General features: G+C 48.0%; 1 protein-coding gene across 1 annotated transcript in view; it reads left to right on the forward strand.

Annotated features, from left to right (window-relative positions):
• Window positions 1–15,445, forward strand: part of magi2a (membrane associated guanylate kinase, WW and PDZ domain containing 2a) — a 725,408-nt gene that overhangs the window by 122,644 nt on the left and 587,319 nt on the right. The window lies entirely within an intron of this gene.

Here is a 15,445-nt window from a genome sequence, read left to right on the forward strand (position 1 = left end):
ATTCTGCGCACATTTGGTTTTAAGATTTTTGTCTACAAAATTACTGATAATGAGACAACAAAGGCAACAGATCATCTGAACAAGACAAACACATGCAACATTTTAACCAATGAAATTTAAGCATTGAGAAATAAACAGGAAGGACTGTGAAAGAGGGTGAATTCAATGTCAAACCAGATCCTGAAAATGAAGTGGAGAGAGAGAGAGGAAGATTGGATTAAGAGAAAAAGAATGAAAAATATAATATTTAACATTTCTAAATTTCTACCTGAAAGGCATGAGACTTGATGCTGTTAAATGTTCACTTTCTAGGCAGTAAAAAATGATAACAGGTGTTAATAATCATGTAATTAAAAGAATAATTAACAGTAATCATAGCATATGTAATGTGCACTTGTTTTCGATCTCTGATCCTGATCATCATATAGTGCCACTACGTTGATCTTGGATCTTGTTAGGATATCTTAAAAAATTTTTTTTTGTAGAACAGAGTGTTCGTGACCACAACATCATGTTCAGCCTATAGTATATAGTGTACTCCAAAGATGTGCGGGTTAGGTGGATTGCCCATGATAAATTGTCCCTTAGTGTCAGGGGATTAGCAGGGTAAATGCAGGGATATGGCCTGGGTGGGATTGTTGTTGGTGCAAGCTTGATGGGCCAAATGGTCTCCTACTGCACTGCAGGGAATCTATGAGTGTAAGAAGGTGTACAGTGTTGGGATTGTACTTTCCAACTCTGTGATTTCCATTGGTGTTTGGCCAAACAGTAAGTTTGTATCCTACCCTCCAATAAAATTACTGGTAAATATGATCTTTGAATCTGCAAATGTTGTATCTAGGTTGGAGTATAAGGTTTATTTCCCTTCATCCTCTGAGTCCAAGGTAGATGCATAAGTATCAATAATGGTGGCAGATTGGTTGCCTTGGAGATTAAGACTGAGGGTGGTATTTTCCGGCTGTGCTCGTCCCAAAACCGGAAAATGTCGCCCGAGATCAACAGACCTTTGCATGGTCTGCACCCCCCCGGCCCACAATTCCCGTGGCAGGTGGGATGTGAAAACTCTCCCAAGTGTCATATAACCCTCATTGATTTCAACAGAGAGTTCATATAATCTTTTCATGAGTTCATTTTTGATGGCAAAGTCAACTCTGTGAATTCAGCATTGTTCTTATAATTACCCTTCCCGGAACGAAGCGTAGACATCTTCCAGATTCCTTGATTTGACCCTCATCTGCTCTTTGGACTCATTAACAGCCACTATGTCAAGGTCTTGGGCTACTATATTCTGGTACTTCTGTCAGGCTATGCTGAGTTATCTTTGAACAGTTTGATAATCCATGATCCTATTTTGAATGTTTTTGTGAGTTGTGACTGCTAATGGGTGATCCAGCTGGGTTAGGAATGAGGCAGGCTATTTTTAGGGCATCATTACAAGCCCCTTCAGCTAGTAGGCTAAGCAGAGCTAATCCTGAAGAGGGCTGCTCAGACACACCTACAAACACAGAACTGTGGAGCGGTTAATTGGTAACTGACAACTTTGTGTCAGGTTGTGATCAGAAGTTCCCAGATATCACAATCCTATCCAACAAAGGATTTGAGGAAATTTGCTATTGTGGAAGGGCCTATGCCTGGGGTCTTTCAGAGTAGGAGGTCAGTTGCACAACTGGCCCTACACTATGCTGGTGGACATTGCCTTGCTTCAATGATCAGGTGAGCCTGTATAATTGCAATATCCTGCTGCAACCTTTTGTCCAACTTCACAGCCATCAACTGATAGATCATTGAAGGACTTTCTTATGGTACAGCTGTAAAGGAGCTCTGATAAAATAAAGATTAAAGAAACTTGGATAAAATAAAGTTTAAGGAATTGGATGAAAGGGAATTGATGAGAGTGCAGCTGCCTGGAGGGTTTTTGATGTGCGAATTAGCTTAGCAGCCCGATAAACAGATATTTACTTAAGTGGAGACCAATCGAGTATAGAATTGTATGTGTTAAAACTACAATTGATATGAATTCAAAATGGAGACATAAGAATGCATGTCACACTTGCATGCTAAAACCATGGCTTCTGAGGTGAGTTTTTAGATAGGATGAAAGTGGAAGGGAAAACTGATACATCAGTAGCAGGGTTAGCTCTACTGCAGGAGAAGCAGCTGATGAGCAGCTAAGATCATAGCCACACCCAGCTGGAAACAGAAGTTCTGAAAGCAGGATTCAATGCTTGAGGCTGCTGTTTGAAAACATCAAAGTATACACTGAATTAGAAGAAAGGCTTTCCAAAATTCAAGATACAACTCGTGTGGTAATTATTTGGTGCATTTGGCTTATAGAGTTAAACCATATGTGATGTTGTTTTCGGACAAGGGCCATTTTCAGAATTTAGGAATGTCTATAAATGTGGAATAGGGTTAATTCAAGGTTATTGTGAGTGTGTGTAGCCATTTTGTAGTCAAGTGTACCTTTGTTTTGTATTGTGGTCTTTCCTGTTGTGTGCTTAAAATTTAATAAATATTTTTTTATGTGACTGATCACAAGGCAACAAAATCTTTCCTCACTGGTTTGCATATCTTTCCTCACATTATACCAAATTGCAAAATGAACAATTCCAACTTACCCTTCTGGGTTTTGGGAGTGTTGTTGGAGCTTCATTCATCCAGGCAAGTGAGTGTATACCTGACTTGTGCCTTGTAGATGGTGGACAGGCTTTGGGGAGTTAGGAGGTGAGTTACTCGTCACAAGATTCCTAGCCTCTGACCTGCTCTTATAACCACAGTATTAAAAAGCCAATCCAGTTCAGTTTCTGTTCAATGGTAACCCCAGTATGTTGATAGTGGGGGATTCAGCAATGGTAATGTAATTGAATATCATGGGGTGATGGTGTTGTAGTGCGAATGTTGTGGTGCAGCAGGGTGGCACTGTGGTTAGCACTGCTGCTGCATAGCACTGGAGACCCGGGTTCGATTCCAGCCTTGGGTGACTGGGTGGAGTTTGCGCCTTCTCCCTGTGTCTGCGTGGGTTTCCTCTGGGTGCTCAGGTTTCCTCCCACAGTCCAAAAATGTGCAGGTTAAGTGGCTTGGCTGTGCTAAATTGCCCGTTAGTGTCCAAAGATGTGTAGGTTAGGGGGAGTGGCAGGGTAAATGTGTAGGGTTATGGGGATAGGGCAGAGGGGTGAGCATGGATGCTCTGTCGGCATGAATATTCCGTCGGAGAGTCGGTGCAGACCTGATGGGCTGAATGGGCTCCTTCTGCACTGTCAGGATTCTATGAATGCTACTTCTCAACCTGAGCTTGGATATTGTTCAGGTCTTGCTCCGATGGACCAAAAGTCTTTTTGAGCCTACTCTGTTTCTATTATTTTAGCATTTACAAGGTACTGTGATTTATCCTTTTTTAGTTCAAAGTGCATGGCCTCTTACTTGTCTATTTTGAAATCCATTTGACACAGTTTTGCTATTGCTCACAGTGCAAATATGGAACTGCAGACCCAAGGATATTCTGTGCAGCTGACATCTGCAGAAACTTTAATGAAGGTGCTGATAAACATGATAATTTTGTGGAAGCATAATCAGGTTTTAACATATATTAAAAGCATATTTTGAAACTACAGCTGAGACAAATCGGGGAGTGAAATTATTTTTAAGGGTTACATTAAGATATTTGATTTTCTTTCTCCATTATTTTATTGTTCTGACTGGCCATTTCACTAATGTTTTGTAATTTTCTTGTCACTTTTCTTCTATTTAATTTGTATATTTGTATCTCCTCAATTCTGATTTGCTATGTTGCTTTTGTCAATCAATAACTTGTGAATTTGGAGAGTATCATCTGAAGTGTGACAGACAAAAAGTGTACATAAATGTACCAATTTTATACAATTTTCCTGAAGCTCCCCACAGTGCATGGAATATTCTGTTTTGTGAGGACAGAAAGAATATACTGTATAAACCATGTTGTATTATTCTTCAGCTGGTCAGTGGTATCTATCCTTTTCAGACTACAAGTGTAACTAATAAGTAAACACTAGCGAATTGTGGTTCAGGTTGTAAATATGAAGGTTGGCTTTGTGATTGGATCAATTTAAGGGTTTGCAGATGTTTGGTCAGAATATGCCAGCAAAATAACAATGCGTCAAAGGCATGTGCCACTATTGGAGTAGGATTGTAAGGATGTTGAGCACTGAGAGTCGGCGCATAACACACAACCACTGACTCTCAAATTCCCACTGCCATTTAACACTAACTTGAGCATTGGTTGGCAGTGGGCGAGATTTACATCCACTCTTGGAAGGAAGCCCCACTCATGAGAGCAGCCGGCCTGTCATTTGGCTAACAGCCCTTCAACCCCACCAGGCACATGCTGCAGTGAGGGCCAGAAGTGCTTTGCCTGGAACTAAGTCCTGGGACCGTGCCAAAGGTAAGGCGTGTGGTAGAAGGGTAGGGGATCTGCTGAGAGATTGGGAGGAAGCAAATTTGGCATTGCAGGATAGGCCAAAGGGGAGGGAGTTCTGAAGTTCCAATGTCCTGGGGGGAGGGCACCCCAACACTGAGGGGCTCTTCAGAGTGAGCCCTCCCCCCTCCCCCCTCCCCTCCCCCTTCCCTCCCCTCCCCCTCCCCTCCCCCCTCCCCTCCCCCCTCCCCCCCTCCCCCCTCCCCTCCCCCCTCCCCTCCCCCCTCCCCTCCCCCCTCCCCTCCCCCCTCCCCTCCCCCCTCCCCTCCCCCCTCCCCTCCCCCCTCCCCTCCCCCCTCCCCTCCCCCCTCCCGCTCCCCCCTCCCCCCTCCCGCTCCCCCCTCCCCCCTCCCCTCCCCCCTCCCGCTCCCCCTCCCGCTCCCCCTCCCCCCTCCCTCCCCCTCCCCCCTCCTCCCCTCCCTCCCCCTCTCCCTCCCCCTCCCCCCTCCCTTCCCACTCCCCCCCTCCCCCCCCCTCCCCTCCCTCTCCCCCCCTCCCCCCTCCCCTCCCCCCACCCTCCCCTCCCCCCCCTCCCCTCCCCCCCCTCCCCCCCCCTCCCCTCCACTCCCCCCCTCCACCCCCCTCCCCTCCTCCCTCCCCCCTCCCCCTCCCTCCCCCTCCCTCCCCCTCCCCCCCTCCCCCCCTCCCCCTCCCCCCCTCCCTCCCCCCCTCCCTCCCCCTCCCTCCCCTCCCTCCCTCCCTCCCCTCCCCCCTCCCTCCCCCTCCCCCCCTCCTCCCCTCCCTCCCCCTCCCCCCCTCCCTCCCTCCCCCCCTCCCCTCCCCCTCCCCCCCCCCTTCCCACTCCCCCCCTCCTCCCCCCCTCCCTCCCCCCCTCCCCCCCTCCCCCCCTCCACCCCCCCTCAACCCCCCCTCAACCCCCCTCCCCTCCCCCCCTCCCCCCCTCCCCCCCCCCCTCCCCCCCCCCTCCCCCCCCTCCCCCCTCCCCCTCCCCCCCCCTCCCCCCCCTCCCCCTCCCCCCCTCCCCCCCTCCCCCTCGCCCCCTCCCCCCCTCCCCTCCCCCCTCCCCCCTCCCTCCCCCTCCACCCCCTCCCTCCCCCTCCCTCCCCCTCCCTCCCCCTCCCTCCCCCCCTCCCCCTCCCCCCTCCTCCCCCACCCCCCCTCCCCCTCCCCCCCTCCCCCCTCCCCCCCACCCCCCCTCCCCCCTCCCCCCACCCCCCCCTCCCCCCTCCCCCCTCCCCCCTCCCCCCTCCCCCCCACCCCCCCCTCCCCCCTCCCCCCCACCCCCCCCTCCCCCCTCCCCCCTCCCCCTCCCCCCCTCCCTCCCCCTCCTCCCCCCTCCCCCTCCCCCCCTCCCTCCCCCTCCTCCCCCCTCCCCCTCCCCCCTCCCCCTCACCTCACCTCACATTCCCACCCTTCCTGCCCTTGATGGAGAAGTTTTATTGTCACTTTCGCACAGTGCTAACACCGACCATCCTAAAAATTGAGACTGGGTGGGATATGTCCCTTAAGTGGCCACTTAAGGGACTTAATTGGTGAAAGAGTGGGATTCCTGTCCGAGGTCCTGATCGCCCAAGTGTGAAAATGCATCTGGGCTTGGCCAGCAGTTTCCAGGCAAATCCCATCCATCAAACTTTATGCTTCCCCCCCCCCCGCCTTAGATCATGCCCTGGCGGGAGCATACAATTCTGCCCCAGGATATTGGTGTGTTTAAAAAGTAATTCAATAATTTGTGGCAAAGAAGAGATGCATTACAAATTGCTGAATTATTTGTGCTGCTCTGCCATTAACTTCATTAAATCAACATCCATCTCCCCATGTGTTTCAAGATATTGCTGATTTGTGTCATAATTGTGAATTCAAATTCCCACGTAAAGTTAGAGCTGGTATTTCATGATGTGAGGACCCGACTGGTGATGAGATTTATGCATGTGCAATGTCACTCAACCTCAGAGACCTAGAAAAAGAACAATTGAAATGACGGTATCTCATTGCTGCTACTCATAAATTGTTCCTTAAGGTGATTAAAATTTTACTTTTCCTTTGTTTTCCTTTCATATTTTAGTCCAGCATAGAAGCTGTTTGTTTTTATTTCTCTTGCACTTAACGCAATCCTTCTTCCCTGTTATTATTTCTGTTTAATTTCACTTCAGTTCACCATATTTCCTTTTCACATTGTTCGCTTTGTTTCTTCCTTATTAGATTTCACTCGTTAACGCTATATTGGTCCCTTGTTCACTAAGGCCCAGCTGTACTGTTATCACACTTCCAGCAATTTGCCCTTGGGGAAGGATTTCTTTATATCTAATGTTTAAAACTCAAGTCACATCCTTTTTGTTTTACTATACAGACTATTGGGCAATGAAGGAAAGGAGAGATTGCTGACTGTGACAATATTTTTATAATTATTTACATTTGTGGGCTAGTTTATATGATTTTGTGCTTTAGATTGCATTGTTTTACATTTATTGTTTTTCCAAAATTATGATCATATTTCCTAATATAGAAATGTATTAGATATCAACAAAAGTTAGCTTTAAATAATACTGCCTTGGCTAGAATAGATATCATGGGTGTATTTTTCATCAACCTTCATTTTTAAAAAAATAATGGGAAACATCACACTCCATGCTGCCCTGAAGCTACACCAGCGAGAATATGTTCCCTTTAATAATGTCAAAATTACTTTAACTATGTTTGAAAGGTATGAGGTATACACACATGATCTGATGATTAGCCTTAAAGCTTGTGACCTTGGAGAGGCTGCATTTGACATCAGGTTTATTTGCATTGTGTCTTGCTTGAAAACAGACTTCAAGATGAAGTGTTGCAATACCTGACACAAAACAAGATTTTCTCCTACTCTAATGGTAAATTTGACTTGCTTCCTTTTGTGTTCCAGTTAGATACATTTGTTGGACATCCAATTCATTTCTCAGAAATCCACAACAGCTTATAACTGCAGAGAACATGTTTGAAATACATTTCTTAAAAGGCACAGTCATGTCACACACTGTCCTCTTTTCTCAATTATTCTGCAAAGTTGGAGTCCAATTCATTTAACTGACCTGATCATGGTGACTCAGAGCAATGCTTCTCAAACTTTGGTCTGTGGACTCCGGGGGCTTGGAGAGACTTTCTAGGGAGTGTTCAATGCAGGGTTGACCTTAAAAGTGGGTGACATGCCTAGGACTCTATGGTCAAATTGTTATGAAACTACACCTACCCTATTGAGCTTGGAGATCAGGACCTTCAACTCCTGACGGACCTTGGTCTTTTTGCGCATGCACAGGTTGGGAGCAAGTTGCACATGCGCAGTTCTGCAATTTGTAAGATCTTAGACCTGAGGGCAAGCCTAGCATACCTGTGCATAGAAAAGAAAGAAGGCGCAAAAACCCATGTTAAGTGAGCAGATGTGGAGCATCATTGCTGGCAAGTGTCCGAACCAAGAGAAACGAGTCAGGGAGAGGTCCCAAAAGGAAGCCCCAAGTAGGAGACAGAGATGAGGATAAAAATGTAACCCAATTAAGTTGAGAAAAAAAAGAGGAGCTGAGAAACAGATTCCAAACAGGAAAAGAGTTGTGGAGAGCAAACTAAACATGAAGATGGTAGCCAAATATTTGTGCAGGCCATTGGGGTAGAGGTGTGGCACAGCCAAAGATTTGAAATTCTGCTTATCACTTAGTGCTTGTGTGTACTCAGGGATCCAGGGGAATGGAATCTCGGGAGACGGATTAAACCCTGCATAATGGGCTGTTGTTGATGCTGTACATGTTGAGGTGACATTTGGAGACGATTCCAAGGTCAGATCTCCAAAGTGGAAGATTGAAATCCTTCATGAGAGATAGAGAGAGACAGACAGACAGACTGTTTCAGTGAGATTGAGTCAGTGTTCCTGATGTCCCGGTGGGCGGTTGAGAAATCCATGAAATCTGTTTTGGTCGCATTTGACATTTGTGCAGTGTGGTGTGTTCAACCACAGTTTGCCTGTTAATTCACATGTACCTGATGCGCGACAATCAAGCACGAGGTACAAGGCTTCAGCGATTGAAGGCTTTTATTGACAAACAATGGAACTATCTAAACACGAGTACACCATTCCAGACTGGAGGGGTCCCGCCTGAGCAGAGGGTCTTATACCTCTCCCCAGGAGGCGGGGCCCGACCGGGATGTGCCATAACAGCATCCACCACAGGTATATTAATCCCACAGTGTAAACACCCTAACCCAACAACAACATTATAACAACCCCACAGTGTCAACACCCTAACCCAACAGTAACATTGGAATAACCCCACAGTGGTAACCAACGATGGTTCACCACATTCACCCCTCCTTTGAAAACGAAGGCCGGCGGGGTGCGAAAACAGATTACATATATACAAAAAAATCTACAAGTCCAGACGGTCTGGAGGACCGCACCGTCGCTGTGATCTCCTCAACACCGGTTGTGACACCGGAGCAGGTGCTTGCGGTGGCGTTCTCTCCAAAACTGCGTCCGGCTGTCCCCTCGAGGACTCCTGGGCCGGTTGACCCTGGTGAAGCGGTGGTGCAGGGGATCCCGGTACCTTCTGTGGTGGCGCCGATCTCCGAGTCTCAGGCAAGCTGTACATGGGAGTATAACTGTTATGCACTGGTCCCGGTGCTGACCGCGCCACGTCCGGGGAAGAAAGAAGTGATAGGGGATTCGTGACAGGGGGTATAGGAGCGACAGGAGTTGCTACGTCCCCTGCGGGCGCCAGGTCTCAAATCGAGACCGTGTCCTCTCGCCCATCAGGATATGCCACATAGGCATACTGAGGGTTGGCGTGGAGGAGTTGGACCGGTTCGACCAAGGGGTCGGACTTGCGGGCCCTCACATGTCGCCGCAGAAGGACGGGTCCTGGGTACGTCAACCAGGCTGGTAAGGAGATCCCCGAGGACGACTTCCGAGGGAATGAGAACATCCTCTCGTGGGGAGTAGCATTGGTTGCCGTACACAGGAGGGAGCGAATGGAATGAAGCGCATTTGGAAGGACCTCCTGCCAACGGGAGACTGGAAGGCCCCTGGACTTCAGCGCCAATAGGACAGCCTTCCAGACTGTAGCATTCTCTCTCTCCACCTGTCCGTTACCCCTAGGGTTGTAGCTCGTGGTTCTACTAGAGGCAATCCCGTATGAGAGCAGGAATTGCCTCAAGTCGTTACTCATGAACGACGAGCCCCTGTCGCTATGTATGTAGCAGGGGTACCCGAACAGGGTAAAAAGATCACTGAATGCCTTAATCACTGTGGCAGTCGACGTGTCCGCACAGGGGACAACAAACGGGAACTGGGAGTATTCATCTATGATATTGAGAAAGTACACATTCCGGTCCGTTGAGGGAAGGGGGCCCTTAAAATCCACGCTCAGCCTCTCGAAGGGGCGAGTGGCCTTGACCAATTGTGCCCGGTCAGGTCGATAAAAGTGCGGTTTGCATTCCGCGCAAATCCGACAGCTTCTCGTTACTGACCTGACATCCTCCACCGAGTAGGGCAGGTTGCGGGCTTTTATGAAGTGGTAGAGCCGAGTGACCCCAGGATGGCACAGGTCATTATGGAGGGCGTTCAAGCGGTCCTCCTGCATGATAGCGCATGTTCCGCGCGAGAGGGCATCCGAGGGCTCATTGAGCTTCCCTGGACGATACATAATATCGTAATTATAGGTGGAGAGCTCAATTCTCCACCGCAAGATCTTATCATTCTTGATCTTGCCCCTCTGCGTATTACTGAACATAAACGCCACGGATCGTTGATCCGTGATCAGGGTGAACCGCTTCCCCGCCAGGTAATGGCGCCAGTGTCTGATGGCCTCCACAATAGCCTGAGCCTCCTTCTCCACCGCTGAATGCCGAATTTCGGGACCTTGAAGGGTGCGGGAAAAAAACGCGACGGGCCTGCCTGCCTGGTTCAGTGTGGCGGCCAGGGCGAAATCCGATGCATCACTTTCCACCTGAAAAGGGATGGATTCATCCACCGCGTGCATCGTGGCTTTCGCAATGTCGCTTTTCAAAGCCCTGAAGGCTAATTGGGCCTCCGGCGTGAGTGGGAAAGTCGTGGACTTGATGAGCGGACGGGCTTTGTCCGCGTAGTTGGGGACCCACTGCGCATAATAAGAAAAGAAGCCGAGGCATCTCCTCAGTGCTTTTGCGCTAGTGGGCAAGGGAAGTTCAGTAAGGGGGCGCATACGGTCTGGATCAGGGCCGATGACCCCGTTTTCCACCACGTATCCCAGGATAGCTAACCTGCGCGTACGAAATACACACTTCTCCCTGTTATAGGTCAGATTCAGGCGAGACGCAGTGCGCAGAAAGTTCTGGAGATTTGTGTCATGGTCCTGCTGGTCATGGCCGCAGATGGTGACGTTATCCAGGTACGGGAAGGTAGCCCGCAACCCGTTCTGGTCCACCATTCGGTCCATAGCACGCTGGAAGACCGAGACCCCATTGGTGACACCAAATGGAACCCTAAGAAACTGATACAGACGACCATCCGCCTCAAAAGCCGTGTATTGTCGATCCTCTGGGCGGATGGGGAGTTGGTGGTAGGCGGACTTAAGGTCTATGGTGGAGAACACCCGGTACTGCGCAATCTGATTGACCATATCAGATATGCGCGGGAGAGGATACGCATCCAGCTGCGTATAACGGTTAATGGTCTGACTGTAGTCGATGACCATCCGGGGTTTGTTCCCGCTTTTAACCACCACGACCTGCGCTCTCCACGGACTAGCACTGGGCTGTATGATCCCTTCTTTGAGGAGCCGCTGAACCTCAGATCTGATGAAGATCCGGTCTTCAGCGCTGTAGCGCCTACTTTTAGTAGCGATGGGCTTGCAGCCTGGTACCAGATTCTTAAATAAAGAGGGTGTGGTGATCTTTAGTGTGGAAAGATTGCATGCGGGGCGCTTTGGACAATTTGGAGGCTGCGGCTGATTCCCTACTGCCAGCGAAGGGAGTGGCCCACCGTACTGTAGGATCACACTCTTCATGTGGACCATAAAGTTTAGTCCGAGGAGAATTGGCGCGCAAAGGTGCGGCAACACAAGGAGCCTGTATCGCTCGTAAATTGTGCCCTGCACCTCCAGGGTTACCACACAACGTCCTTGGATCGGTACAGACCGGGACCGTGATGCCATAGAAATTGTCTGTTTGGCAGGTAGAACCCGGAGTCCACACCTCTTTGCAGTGTCAGGGTGAATAAAACTCTCGGTGCTCCCACTGTCAAACAGACAATACACAGTACGACCATTTACCTTGATGTTCATCATCGAACAGTCAAGCCTGTGATGCTTTGTCTGGTCCAGAGTGATCGACGCCACCGTTGGCCCTTGGACGTCACTGCAGGCAGCCGAGGTTGATACTGAGGACCCCTGCTGGTCGCTCCTGGTCGTCGTCGACCACGATGGCCGCCCCCATGAATCGCACGTGGGTGAGGGCGCCAAGCGTAGCGACTCCTGGTGGTCATCCTCCTCCTCCGCCAGCCATGATGGCGTCGTCCTGGATTCGCACGTGGTCGGACCTCGTGGGTACTGCGACGCCGAAGGAGATTGTCTCCGCTCTGGAGGGTCACAGGCTGCACTGCCGTTCTTGGGCTTCGATCTGCAGACTTTCGCGTAGTGCCCCTTTTTACCGCACTGACTGCAGATCACCGTTTTAGCTGGACACTGTTGCCGTGGATGCTTGGCTCCTCCGCAAAAATAGCACCGCTGGCCGCCTGGAGCTGCCGCCGTCGTCGGGTCGATATGGGAGCGCGAGCCCGTGGGGCGAGGAGGGATTTGTGCTTGCTCCTGCCACGTTGTCTCCACGTGGTCTTCGGGGTACAGAGCCAAGCTTTTCGACGCTGCCTCCAGCATCTCAGCCATCTCCATCGCTTGGGGCAGGTTGAGGTTCCCTTTCTCCAATAGCTTAAGCCGGATGTACGAGGACCCTACCCCTGCTACAAACGCATCTCGGGCGAGGTCGTACATGTACTGCTCAGCCGACACAGCTTTGCAGTCGCAGCCCCTGGCAAGCTGCAAGAGCTCATTGGCGTAGTCCTCCATGGTTTCGCCTGACTGCCGACGTCGTGTAGCGAGGAGGTAACGAGCGTGAATCTCGTTGGGTGGTCTCGTGTATCGTTTTTTCAAGAGCTCGATGGCCCTCGGGTAAGTGGTGGCCGCACGAATCGCGAGATAGACCGTGTCGCTTACCCTCGCGTGGAGGACCTGGAGTCTGTCGTTGTCCGTAGTAACTGCTGCAGAGGCCGCCAGGTAGTCCTCGAAACACTTCAGCCAGTGGTCGAAGGTGTTAGAGGCACCGACCGCACGTGGGTCCAGCGTCAGATGCTCTGGTTTCAGCATTTGCTCTATACTCTCTTTACTGTCGAGAGTTTTGTGTTTGTCAATAAAATTGATGCGCGACAATCAAGCACGAGGTACAAGGCTTCAGCGATTGAAGGCTTTTATTGACAAACAATGGAACTATCTAAACACGAGTACACCATTCCAGACTGGAGGGGTCCCGCCTGAGCAGAGGGTCTTATACCTCTCCCCAGGAGGCGGGGCCCGACCGGGATGTGCCATAACAGCATCCACCACAGGTATATTAATCCCACAGTGTAAACACCCTAACCCAACAGTAACATTGGAATAACCCCACAGTGGTAACCAACGATGGTTCACCACAGTACCTCATACTCACCCTGAATGTTAGAGTATCAGTTAGATATTGTATATTGTTTTATCCTTCTGACCTTGTAAAGTTTGTTTTTGTTTGTTTTGTTTTAAAACTTATGGCTTATTCACTTAGTCATGTGTCTTCAGTCTCACCCTTTTGTCCACTTCAGTCACTGGTCCCTCACGGGATCTTGCCAGAAACTTGGGGGTCTGGCCACGGATCATAACAAAATGTAATCGAATAGCAGTGGCTGAAGGTGTGCTTTGCTGTCACTGTGTCCCTGTTCTTCCCCCTGCTCCTCTAGTCCTTTCTCTGTACTATGCTTTCTCCATGCTCCTGCTCTTTGTAGGCACCTGACTCTACAGTGACAAGCAGACACACTGATCTCACTGATATGACTAAGTAAATACTTGTTTTCGTAAAAGCATTATTAAAACACAATTCATGTTTCACTTTCATATAATCAGTATTTTAATTTAGATGAGAGGTCCAAAGCATAAATCCCATCAAGCCCATTTCTCTGCTTAACAAATGTGACATTGTATCCAAAAGCCAGCCTGCTTCCGAAGAGACCATAGGAAATCTGAGTATCGAGATTCCACATAAACATGGTGCGTAATTTTAGTAAAAATCTACATCATTCCTGATTGTGACTGATTATTAAGTCTAACTGAAAATTTGCCATTTTGTTATTTGCAAAGTTTATGCAAAAGTAATGTACAGTCATGTGGCATTCATCATTGAGGAATGGACATAACATGCAATGACATTTCATCTCTTAAAATGTTCATTAAAGTTTCACTGGCATATTTGTTACAATTGCAAAATGTTTACTAAGCATGTGCAAATATGTGTTACGATACAGTGTTACATATTCCCAACAGAGATATCATCAAAACAAATACAATGCATACTGACAAATAAAGCCAATGTATTTACAAATTTGTTTGCATCATTGCTGTATTGTATATTATTTTCTTAAAGTAAATTGGGTGTTTTTGTGCTGTGCGCTCTTTGATACTTAACTATGGAACATTGCCATATTGTGCCTTCTCTTAATGTTATTAAAACATTCCAAATGCTGATCAGCTGCATTCCTAACAGTGCACTCATTGTACCAGTGTAGAATGTTTTGTTGTCTTCCCTTTCCTCAGGGTGATCTGCATCAGTTTCTCAGTTCACCAAAATTTTCCTGACTATTTTGTCAACAGTTTTATATAAAAAGAAAAGTATTTTCAATTTTAAGTATGAGACAGTATTGGTGATTAATGGTTTTAATTCCACCCTGTTCCCTCTTTCAGTTTTCCCTTCTTGCCTTCAGATAATAACTCAAATTATTTAGCTGTCTTAAAAAAAAAACTAAGGCGCATCAGAGAGTCAGGTGGGGGTAAAATAAATTCATGTTTCTGGTAACCTTGCACAAGTATCTATATTTTGCAGAGAGAGACACACAGTAACCAGAGTACGAAACTGTCATGTCTCATTAATGGGAAAATCCTATTAAAACATGACCAAGAATGTGAAATTGTGTCCATTAAAAGAATGATTGATGTTTTTATTTCGCATTTCACAAGAATGCTTTCTCTAATACATTTAGAAGAGATTTGGTAGCGGGAGTGAAGGTGAAGGTGAGCAAGTTTGAGTTGCAATGTATGCATGAGAACAGTAACGCCTTGTAAAGGATTGCATTTTTCTGATAATTTTGAAAGCATTGTGTAATTGCCAAAGTAGATTTGAATTACTTTTGATGGCAAACCTAATTAATAATGCCAGATTAGGTTTATATTAGAATTAATTATTTTGTGCCTGGTATACAGTAATGCCTGATGTCCAATCCTGAATAATTAAGGTTTCCTGCAGAGTATTTAACCGGATACTGGGAGAAGAGTTTTGTTTGAACTGATTTTTATGGAGGGTGGAGATTGGGTTAGCCAGGGATTGGATCGGAATAGTCACAATGAATAAGGATTATTAGGGGCAGGTGGCCTGAGGTCAAAGCACAGCTGGGCAGTGTTACAGAGGTGGAAGGTGGTAGCTTTTGTGATGGGGAAAATATAGGATGAGAAACTTAGCTTTGAGTAAAGTTAAAATGCTAAGGTTGCAAACCATGTATATCCAGAAACTACGATAAAACAAACTCATAAAATCATAGAATCATACAACGGTTACAGCACAGAAGGAGGCCATCTGTAAGAGCAGCTCACCAAGGCCCAGTCCTACTTTTTTCCTGTAACTCGGCATGTTTTTCCCTTCAGCTAATTATCCCATTCCCTTTTCAAAGCCTTAATTGAATTTGCTTCCATCACACTCTTGGGCAATGCATTCCTAATCCTAAACACTCTCTGCAAAGTTTTTCCTTGTGCC

The sequence above is a fragment of the Mustelus asterias genome, chromosome 19, assembly GCF_964213995.1.
Source record: "Mustelus asterias chromosome 19, sMusAst1.hap1.1, whole genome shotgun sequence".
NCBI lineage: Eukaryota > Metazoa > Chordata > Chondrichthyes > Carcharhiniformes > Triakidae > Mustelus > Mustelus asterias.